This window comes from Cebus imitator, unplaced genomic scaffold (assembly GCF_001604975.1).
Source record: "Cebus imitator isolate Cc_AM_T3 unplaced genomic scaffold, Cebus_imitator-1.0 Scaffold146, whole genome shotgun sequence".
In the NCBI taxonomy this organism is placed as follows: domain Eukaryota; kingdom Metazoa; phylum Chordata; class Mammalia; order Primates; family Cebidae; genus Cebus; species Cebus imitator.
The window spans coordinates 4,732,969-4,742,877 of NW_016107461.1; positions in this window are offsets into that span (position 1 = coordinate 4,732,969).

A 9,909-nucleotide genomic window follows, 5' to 3' on the forward strand; every position below is an offset into this window, starting at 1 on the left:
AAAAAAAAAAAAAAAAACACCTATCTCAAAAAAAAATATGTTAGAAAGGTTTCAAATTAACAATCTAATATCACACACAGAGAAGCCAGGAAAATAAGAACAAACCGACCTCAAAGCTAGCAGAAGAAAAAAATATAACTAAAATCAAAGCAGAACTGAAAGAAATTGAGAATCAAAACTTTATACAAAGCATCAATGAAACCAAAACTATGCTCTTTGAAAGGATAAGCAAGATTTTGATAGTCTGCTAGCTAGATTAACAAAGAGAGATCTAAATAAGCACAATCAGAAATGACAAAGGTGACATTTCAACCAATCCCACAGAAACACAAAAAATCCTCAGAGACCATTATGAACACCTCTATTCACACAATCTAGAAAATCTGGAGGAAATAGATAAATTCCTAGAAACACACAACCTCCCAAGATTGAATCAGGAATAAATTGAAACCCTGAACAGACCAAAAAAAATAATAATAATAAAAGAAAAAAACCTACTCAGAAATGCTTATACCCTGTTGATGGGAATGTAAATGAGTTCAGCTACAGTGGAAAGCAGTTTGGAGCTTTTCAAAGAACTTAAAACAGAATTGCCATTCAACCCTGCAATCCCATCACTGGGTATATATCCAAAAGAAAACAAATCTTTCTACCAAAAAGACACACGCACTCATATGTTCATCACAGTACTATTCATAATAGCAAAGACATAGAATCAATCTAGGTGACCATCAACAGTAGATTGAATAAAGAAAATGTGGTCCATATACACCATGGAATACTACACAGCCGTAAAAAAAGAATGAAATAATGTCCTTTGCAGCAACATGGATGCAGCCGGATACCATTATCCTAAGTAAATTAACACAGGAACAGAAAAGCTAATACTGCATGGTCTCACTTATAAATAGGAGCTAAACATTGGATACTCATGAATGTAGGGATGGCAACAACAGAAACTAGGATTGAGGACTAACGATCGGATGCTGTGCTCAGTACCTGGTTGATGGCGTCATTTATACCCCAGACCTCAGCATCACACAATATTCTTTATATATTTATATACAGACCTATATATTTACCACTAAATCTAAAACAACAGCTGAAAATATAAATATACATAAATAAAACTGTAAAAAATGAAAGAGAAAACCACTTTCTTTTCTCATCCTTAAGAAGCAACTTCTTCTCTGTTAAAGTTATATCATGAGAAATACAGCAGTTTAGTCCCATCTTCAGGCTTCACTTCTAATGCCAGGTCTTTTGATATTTCCATCACATCTGCATTTATGTCCTCCCTGCAAGTCTGAACCCCTCAAAGTCATTCACAAAGGTTGGAATCAACTTCTTTAAATTCCTGTTTATGTTGATATTGTGACATCCTCCCATGAACCGTGAATGTTATTAATGACATGTAGAATGGCAAATCATTTCCAGAAGATTTCCATTTACTTTGCTCAGATCCATTAGAGGACTCATTATCTATAGCAGCAATAACGTTATAGTATGTGTTTCTTAAATAATAATGCTTGAAGGTCAAAATGACTCCTTGATCCATGGGCCACAGAATAGATGTTTTAGCAGGCATGAAAACAACATTAATCTCCTTCTACATCTCCATCATAAGTCTTGGGGGACTGGGTGAATTTTTAGCAGTAATATTTTGAAAGGAATCTTGTTTTCTGAACAGATCTCAATAGTGGACTTAAAATATTCAGTGACCCAGGCTGTAAACAGATGTGTTGTTATCCAGCTTTGCTGTTCTATTTATACAGCACAGGCAATGCAGATTTAGCATAGTTTTAAGGATCCTGGGATTCTGGGAATGATAAATAAGCATTGGCTTCAGCTAAAAGTAACCAACTGCATTAGCACTTAATAAGAGAGTCATCCTGTCCTTTGACGTTTTGAACCCAGGAATTGACTTCTCTCTAGCTATAAAAGCCCTATGACATCTTCCAACGGAAGGCTGTTTTGTCTACATTAAAAATCTATTGTTTAGTGTAGCTACCTTCATCAGTTATCTTAGCCAGATCTTCTGGGTAATTTGTTGCAGCTTCTTCAACAGCACTTGCTGCTTCACCTTGCACTTTTTTGTTATGGAGACGGTTTCTTTCCTTAAACCTCATGAGCCAAGCTCTGCTAGCTTCCAACTTCTCTTCTGTAGCTTCCTCACCTCTTTAAGTCTAGAATTGAAGAAAGTTAGGACCTTGTTCTGGATTAGGCTTTAGTTTGAGGGAATGATTTGATCTATCCAGGCCACTCAAACTTTCCCCATATCAGCAATAAGGCTGTTCATTTTCTTCTCGTTCATGTATTCACTGGAGTCGCACTTTTAATTTCCTTCAAGAACTCTTCACAAGTAGGCTGTTTGGTGCGTGAGGACTAGCTTTCTGGCCTATCTTGGCTTTCAACATGCCTTCCTCATAAGATTAATCAATTGTAGCTTTTGAGTGAAAGCAAGAGATTTGATACCACACCTTTCACTTGAACACTTACTGTAGAGTTATTTATTGGCCCGATTTCAATATTGTTATGTTTCAGGGAATAGGGATGCCTAAGGAGAGGATGAGAGATGAAGGAATGGCCAGTAGATGGAGCAGTCAGAACACACACAATATTTATCATTTAAGTTCACTGTTGTTTACGGGTATGATTCATGGTGCCCCAAAGCAATTGTAACAGTAACATCAAAGATCACTGATTACTGATAACCATGACAGATAGGATAAGAATGAAAAGTTAAAATATTTGAAGAATCACCAAAATATGGCACAGAGACATGAAGTGAGCACATGCTGTTGGAAAAATGGTCCTGATAGGGTTGCCACAAACCTTCAATTTGTAAAAAATGCACTATCTGCAAAATGCAATAAAGCAAAGCACAATAAAATAAAATATGCCTGTACTGTACAAATATTTTCAAAATCTAAAAAATAAAGTGATATATTAGGGGCACTTGTAACACTTCAATGCCAGCTAAAATTTGAAAGGAATATGACTTATTACGAGCCTCAAATGATAGCTTTTTGTTCTTTGAAAATTTCTCAGAAATCTTTAGGTGCTTCCTAAATCTAATTTTTTATTCCCCAAATGGCAAGATATTTGCTACAGATATTAGCTTCAAAGCATTCCTAATTTTAGGCTATATTCAGATTAATGAATTTTTTTAAAACCTAACTCTGCTGCTTACTGACTATTTGACTTTGGAATAATCAAATCCTCAGTTTTCTCATTTGTAAGATGGAAATAATATTGGCAACACCTACCTAAAGCATAGTTGTGAGGATTTGAAGAGATCATCTTTATAACCTAGCACAGGGCATGGCCCACTTATATAAGCCCCAATACATGGCAGCTATGGTAGTGGAAGTGGTGGAGGTGGAGAGGGCAGCTGTGGCAGCCGTTAATTGCTGGCACAAGAAAACATAGAAAGTGTTTCCTGGGCTTACTTGATTGTGGGAATACAGTTTAAGGAGTGATGTGCTGCCCCTGGCTAGCTCTGGCTTAGAGGGCTAATTGTTAACAATTAATTTTTCAAGCTTGGCAGTGGTGCAAGCATTTACACTGCAAAAATCAGCAAATGCTACAAATCAGGGTTTCCTCCCACCCTACCTACCACCCCAGCAAGTTACCAACACACTGTTGGCTTTAAACCTTGTTTTGTGGAGTTTATCTTTTTTAAAAGAAACTTGTGTAACTTCTGATTCTTCTTCTGGCTGCAGATTTCAATAAATCCATTATTGGATATGATTTAAGCTTAATTTATACATTTTCTCATTTAAAACCTAAAAACAAACTCTGCTATTTGGTATTCTTCTCTACTTCTTCAAGAAGTAATAAGCTGTATTTCATTTCTCAAATTCTTTAGTAGTCTACAGTTTTCTATACCAGAAATCTAAAGGTACTTACTTAACAAGTGTGTTAGCCCATTCTAACTTTGCTATAAAGAAAGTGAGACTGGGTAATTTATAACTAAAAGAGGTTTAATTGACTCACAGTTCTGCAGTCTGTACAGGAAGCATGGTTGGGGAGGCCTCAGGAAACTCACAATCATGGCAGAAGAGTGAAGGGGAAGCAAGCACCTTCTTCACAGGGAGAACAAGAAGAAGAGAGGGAAAGGGGAAGTACCACCCACTTTCAAACAACCAGATCCCATGAGAACTCACTCACTATCACAAGAACAGCAAGGGAGATATCCGCCCCCAGTCACCTCTCACCGGGTCCCTCCTCCAACACTGGGAATTACAATTCAATATGAGATTTGGGTGGGGACACAGAACCAAACCATATCAATGAGGCAATAGTAAAAATTTGAATAAATAAATAAATAATCTACAATTATTTTTAAAACCTGTATCTCTTTACCTCTGTATATTGCTGTGTATCTATGTATCTATCTATCTACACACTATGGCAAGAACAATGTTATGTATGCATCAAATTATTTGCATTATCCTTCTAGACACACAGGTGAATTCATGTGACTAGTTCTGGCCTGGTCACATGAGTAAAGTGGAATGTAAGTAAAAGTGAAGTAGAAAGATGTATACCACTTCTAAACCTAGTCCTTAAAAAAAATTATCACATAATCTCTCATTCTGTCTCTCTTTGTCTCTCTTTCTGTCTCTCTCTCCACCTCTGTCTCTGTCAATCTCTCTTTCAAATCTCTCTGTCAATCTCTCTTCCTCTCCTTTCTCTCTCACTCTTTCTCTTTTCACTGTCTATGGGGCTGGACATAAGTACTCCAAGATGGCAGAACCACACGGAGGAAAGAGCTCAGATCCCTGAGGCACCACTGAGAAGGGAGTTGACCAGAAAGCTTCCTGACCTGCCCTAGGCTGTGACATGAGTGAAAAAAAAAAAAAAAAACCCTACATTGCATTTAGCCACTGAGAGTTCAAGGATGTCTTGTTGCAACAAATAGCAACTATAAATATTATCACTCCTCCCTGTTTCTATACCAAGTCTTCAAGAAAAAAAGAGAGGAAAAGTTGCCTATATTCCAGGAGGCCTAGATTCATGATAGTTCTGTTCTCCACAGTTGGATTTCTTTAAAAAGAATGTCAATGGAATGAGTTTAAGGCATAGTTTACTATAGAAAATCTGGAAAACGATGCTTCGCAGTTGCCAGCACCGCCAGGAGTTCCGTACTGTCAGCCATGGTCAACCCCACCATGTTCTTCCACGTCTCAGTTGACAGTGAGCCTTTGGGCCGCATCTTCTTCGAGCTGTTTGCAGACAAGTTTCCAAAGACAACAGAAAACTTTCATGCTCTGAGCACTGGAGAGAAAGGATTTGGTAATAAGGGTTCCTGCTTTCACAGAATTATTTCAGGGTTTATGTGTCAGTCTGGTGACTTCACATGCCATAATGACACTAATGGCAAGTCCATCTACAGGGAGAAATTTGATGATGAGAACTTTATCCGAAAGTATACAGCTCTTGGCATCTTGTCCACGGCAAATGCTGGACCCAGCACAAATGATTCCCAGTTCTTCATCTGCACTGCAAAGACTGGGTGATTGGATGGCAAGCATTGGTCTTTGGCAAGGTAAAAGAAGGCATGAATATTGTGGAGGCTGTGAAGTGCTTTGGGTCCAGGAATCGCAAGACCAGCAAGAAGATCACCATTGCTGACTGTGGACAACTCTAATAAGTTTGACTTGTGTTTTACTTCAACCACCATACCATTCCTTCTGTAGCTCAGGAGAGCACCCCTCCACCCCGTTTGCTAACAGTATCCGAGAATCTGAGCTCTCACTGCAGTTCTCTTTGGGTTCCATGTTTTCCTTGCTCCCTTCCATGCCTAGCTGGATTACAGAGTTAAATTTATGATCATAAAATAAAAACTAAATAAAAACAAAAAAAGAAAATCTGGAAAATGAAGAAAGAATTATTTCAGTTTACATACTACTTTTGAAAGAGATGTGGACTAAATCATTTTTTCAGATCCTTATGATTCTAGTAACTCAAGAAGAGTTCTTAATGAAACATTTGTATACATATGTGCCACATAACAATGTTTTGGTCAATAACGAACTGCATATATCACAGTGGTCCAATCAGATTATAATGGAGCTTAAAAATTCCTACCACCTACCGATGTCATAACCCATTGTCTCATAAGGCATTGATCATGTGCCTGTAGTGATGCTGGTTTAAACAAACCTACTGCACTGCCAGTTACACAAAAAGATAGCACATAAAATTGTGTACAGTACATAACACTAGATCACAAATGACCATGTTAATGGTTTACATATTTACTATACTATACTTTTTATTATTATTATTTTTAACTAATTTTTAATTGATTTTTTTTTAACTTACAGGCAGGTTTTGGTTTGAATTACTAAAACTTTAAAATATATATATGTGTATATATATATATATATATATATACATATATATATTTTATTGCATTTTAGGTTTTGGGGTACATGTGAAGAACATGCAAGATTGTTGCATAGGTACACACATGACAGTGCAATTTGCTGCCTTCCTCCCCTTCACCTACATCTGGCATTTCTCCCCATGCTATCTCTCCCCACCTCCCCAAACACCCGTCCCTCCCCCATTTCACCCCAACAGACCCCAGTGTGTAGTGCTCCCCTCCCTGTGCCCATGTGTTCTCATTGTTCAACACCCGCCTATGAGTGAGCACATGCGGTGTTTGATTTTCTGTCTTGTGTCAGTTTGCTGAGAATGATGGTTTCCAGGTTCATCCATGTCCCTACAAAGGACACAAACTCATCGTTTTTTATGGCTGCATAATATTCAATGGTGTATATGTACCACATTTTCCCTGTCCAGTCTATCATCGATGGGCATTTGGGTTGGTTCCAGGTCTTTGCTATTGTAAACAGTGCTGCAATGAACATTCATGTTCATGCGTCCTTATAGTAGAACGATTTATAATCCTTTGGATATATACCCAGTAATGGGATTGCTGGGTCAAATGGAATTTCTATTTCTAGGTCCTTGAGGAATCGCCACACTGTCTTCCACAATGGTTGAACTAATTTACACTCCCACCAACAGTGTAAAAGTGTTCGTATTTCTCCACATCCTCTCCAGCATCTGTTGTCTCCAGATTTTTTAATGATTGCCATTCTAACTGGCATGAGATGGTACCTCAATGTAGTTTTGATTTGCTTTTCTCTAATGACCAGTGATGATGAGCATTTTTTCATAGGTTTGTTGGCCTCATGTATGTCTTCTTTTGTAAAGTTTCTGTTCATATCCTTCACCCACTTTTGAATGGGCTTGTTTTTTTCTTGTAGATCTGGTTTAGTTCTTTGTAAATTCTGGATATCACCCCTTTGTCAGATGGGTAGACTGCAAAAATCTTTTGCCATTCTGTTGGTTGCCGATTCACTCTAATGACTGTTTCTTTTGCCATGCAGAAGCTGTGGAGTTTGATTAGGTCCCATTTGTCTATTTTGGCTTTTGTTGCCAATGCTTTTGGTGTTTTGGTCATGAAGTCCTTGCCTACGCCTATGTCCTGAATGGTTTTGCCTAGATTTTCTTCTAGGGTTTTTATGGTGTTAGGTCTTATGTTTAAGTCTTCAATCCATCTGGAGTTAATTTTAGTATAAGGTGTCAGGAAGGGGTCCAGTTTCTGCTTTCTGCACATGGCTAGCCAGTTTTCCCAACACCATTTATTAAACAGGGAATTTTTTCCCCATTGCTTGTTTTTGTCTGGTTTGTCAAAGATCAGATGGTTGTAGATATGTTATGTTTCCTTCAAGACCTCTGTTTTGTTCCATTGGTCTATATCTCTGTTTTGGTATCAGTACCATGCTGTATTGATTACTGTAGCCTTGTAGTATAGTTTGAAGTCTGGTAGTGTGATGCCTCCCACTTTGTTCTTTTTGCTTAGAATTGACTGGGCTATGTGGGCTCTCTTTTGGTTCTATATGAAGTTTAAGGTGGTTTTTTCCAGTTCTGTGAAGAAGGTCATTGGTAGCTTGATGGGAATAGCATTGAATCTGTAAATTACTTTGGGCAGTATGGCCACTTTCACGATATTGATTCTTCCTAACCATGAACATGGAATGTTTCTCCATCTCTTTGTGTCCTGTCTTATTTTGTTGGAAAGTGGCTTGTAGTTCTCCTTGAAGAGGTCCTTTACAGTCCTTGTTATTGTATTCCTAGGTATTTTATTCTCTTTGTAGCAATTGTAAATGGCAGTTCATTCTTGATTTGGCTCTCTTTAAGTCTGTTATTGATGTATAGGAATGCTTGTGATTTTTGCACATTGATTTTTGTATCCTGAGACTTTGCTGAAGTTGCTTATCAGTTTCAGGAGCTTTTGGGCTGAGACGATGGGGTCTTCTAGATATACAATCACATCATCTGCCAAGAGAGACAATTTGACTTCTTCCTTTCCTATTTGAATATCCTTTATTTCTTTTTCTTGCCTGATTGCTCTGGCTAGAACTTACAATACTATATTGAATAGCAGTGGTGAGAGAGGGCATCCTTGTCTGGTGCCACATTTCAAGGGGAATGCTTCCAGGTTTGCCCATTCAGTATGATATTGGTTGTTGGTTTATCATAAATAGATTTTATTATTTTGAGATACGTTCTGTCAATACCTAGTTTATTGAGGGTTTTTAGCATAAAGGGCTGTTGAATTTTGTCAAAGGCCTTCTCTGCATCAATTGAGATAATCATGTGCTTTTTGTCTTTGGTTCTGTTTATGTGGTGAATTATGTTTATAGACTTGCATATGTTGAACCAGGCTTGCATCCCTGGGATGAAGCCTACTTGATCATGGTGGATAAGCTTTTTGATGTGCTGTTGCAATCGGCTTGCCAGTATTTTATTGAAGATTTTTGCATCTATGTTCATCATGGATGGTGGCCTGAAGTTTTCTTTTCTTGTTGAGTCTCTCCCGGGTTTGGTATCAGGATGACGTTTGTCTCATAAAATGATTTGGGAAGGATTCCCTCTTTTTGGACTATTTGGAATAGTTTCAGAAGGAATGGCACCAGCTCCTCTTTGTATGTCTGGTAGAATTCGGCTGTGAACCCATCTGGACCTGCGCTTTTGTGGGGTGGTAGGCTCTTAATTGCTGCCTCAACTTCAGACCTTGTTATTGGTCTATTCAGGGTATTAACTTCTTCCTGGTTTAGGTTTGGGAGGAGGCAAGTGTCCAGGAATTTATCCATTTCTTCCAGGTTGACAAGTTTATGTGCATAGAGTTGTTTGTAATAATCTCTGATGATGGTTTGAATTTCTGTGGAATCTGTGGTGATATCCCCTTTATCATTTTTTATTGCATCAATTTGGTTATTCTCTCTTTTCATTTTTATTAATCTGGCTAGTGGTCTATTTTGTTTATCTTTTCGAAAAAGCAGCTCCTGAATTTATTGATTTTTTTTGGAGGGTTTTTTGTGTCTCTATCTCCTTCAGTTCTGCTCTGATTTTAGCTATTTCTTGTCTTCTGCTAGGTTTTGAGTTTTTTTGATCTTGCTTCTCTAGCTCTTTCAATTTTGACTATAGAGTGTCAATTTTAGATCTCTCCTTGCTTCTCATGTGAGCACTTACTACTATACATTTTACTCTAGAGACTGCTTTAAATGTGTCCCAGAGGTATGTTGTCTTCATTCTTGTTGGTTTCGAAGAACATCTTTATTTCTGCCTTCATTTCATTGTTTATCCAGTCAACATTCAAGAGCAAGTTGTTCAGTTTCCATGAAGCTGTGTGGTTCTGAGTTAGTTTTTGAATTCTGAGTTCTAACTTGATTGCACTGTGGTCTCACACACTGTTTGTTATGATTTCCGTTCTTCTGCATTTGCTGAGGAATGATTTACTTCCAATTATGTGGTCAATTTTAGGTAGGTGTGATGTGGTGCTGAGAAGAATGTATATTCTGTGGATTTGGGGTGGAGAGTTCT